The following is a 1969-nucleotide window of genomic DNA, read 5'->3' as shown; positions in this document are numbered from 1 at the left end:
TCGTGCCTAAAATCCTATACTTGATACAAACAATTCCTATAAATATTCCCAAAGCCTTTTTCAATAAATACAGGAGGATCATTTTGAAATTCATATGGAAGGGCAAACAAAGCAGGCTCTCATATGATCTTAAGGCATCATACATGACCAGGGCCTTTGAATGGTTTATTCGGACAATCAGGAAGAAATGGGTCATTGCTGAAAAGGACCTAGCTGGCCTTAGCCTAACAGCCCTTCTATGGAAATCCACCTCCTGTCAAAATAGACTTAAAAGAATTAAAAACCCAATAACTAAAGATACAATTAGAAAATGGCATGCTTTGAATGCATCTTGAATTCATCCTCCCAGAGATAATTAGAGAATCCCCAATTATTTGCATAATTCCTGAGGATTGGCATTATTGGATAGATAAGCTTAGAAATGACCCATCAGGAGACAACATCCCCTTAAAGGCTTTTTGGCACAAAGGTAGGCCTATCAACAGGAATGACCTTAGCAATCTAATTGCTACACCGCACATACCCGACATAGAATATGACAAATTGGCCAATTTGCTTAAAAATTTTGAAACCCCCATCATACCAAATTGCGAGAATGATTGGTGGTACAAATTAATCCAGCTAAAAACTCAGACGACACATATCTTGGCAAAATACTATAAAATGATAAACTCCTCAATACAGGAACCAGGGTTCTGCTCCAAGTGGAACAAAGAACTACAATATAAACTAACGGAGTCTCAGAAACTGTTAGTTATCCAAAACGCCTTTTCCAATTCTCCAGCATACAATTATCGGGAGTTGCAATACAAAATCACTACACGATGGTATAAGACTCCTGTATTACTCCATAGGTACAATCAAGAGATACCTGATACATGCTGGAGATGCGGACAAGGTGTTGGGAACTATGAACATCTCTGGTTTTCTTGTACATTGCTTTCCTCTCTCTGGGAGGGCATTAGCAAAATTATTAACAACATTTTTAGCTCTGAGGTTAAATTGTCCACTAACATGGTCCTTTTCAATATATACAATTCGCAGCAGCATTGTGTGAAATCTGACTTATGCTCGTTTATTTTGAACGCTGCAAAGTTATTGATCCCGAGAAGATGGCTTCCAAAAAATCCACCTACTTTAAGGGAAAGGTATGCTGAGTTCAGTAAGATTTGCGATTTCAAAAAGAAAAGATGGTTCACGGTTCATAACCCGGAAAAATTCTACAAGGTCTGGAAGAAATGTCTACAAGCAATAGAGAACGACGTCATTTACCCTCTTCTATAATGTATGGGACTTTATTACTCATTGTGAAGAATGTGGACAACCACTTTGATCTGCTAGTGTTCACCTTCCCTTTCATGATATATTTAATTTGTTCTTCAAATTATTTGTACAAATGACCTATACCTGTGTATACTCTGATATGTTAATTTATTTGTATTTGTTATAAGAATGGAATGATGTAATTCCAATTTTGTCTAATATGCTTTTTTGCATATGATTTTTCCTTTATCTTTATGTAAAAATGAGAATTTTAATGCTTTAAAAAAATTATTAAACTCATAATTTACACAGATGCTAAAGGAATTACCCGGAAAGTAGGTTACAATACTCTCTAGATAAAGTGAGAAAAAATTAATAGAGGATAGTTTTTTAAACTGAAAAAGATCACTGATAGACAGAAGAAACAATAAGGATGATACTTCCATTCAACTCGCAGTATAAAAAGATAGAGAAGATAGTCAAATCACATTGGCATCATCTTCTCAAGGACAAAATTGTGACTTTAGGGTGACTAAGTAGAAGGGGGCCCACATACACTAGAGTACTGTCATTGGAGTTAAAAGTAGCTCTAACTACTAAATATGTAGGAAAAAAAATGCTACTTTAACCAAATGGGCAGACCTAAAAGGCTTTTTTAAATGTGGCAAAGCGGAAACTACGAAATTACTACAGGTTGTAAAAAAAT

The sequence above is a fragment of the Bufo gargarizans genome, chromosome 5, assembly GCF_014858855.1.
Source record: "Bufo gargarizans isolate SCDJY-AF-19 chromosome 5, ASM1485885v1, whole genome shotgun sequence".
Lineage (NCBI taxonomy): Eukaryota > Metazoa > Chordata > Amphibia > Anura > Bufonidae > Bufo > Bufo gargarizans.
This window is presented reverse-complemented; position numbering follows the sequence as displayed.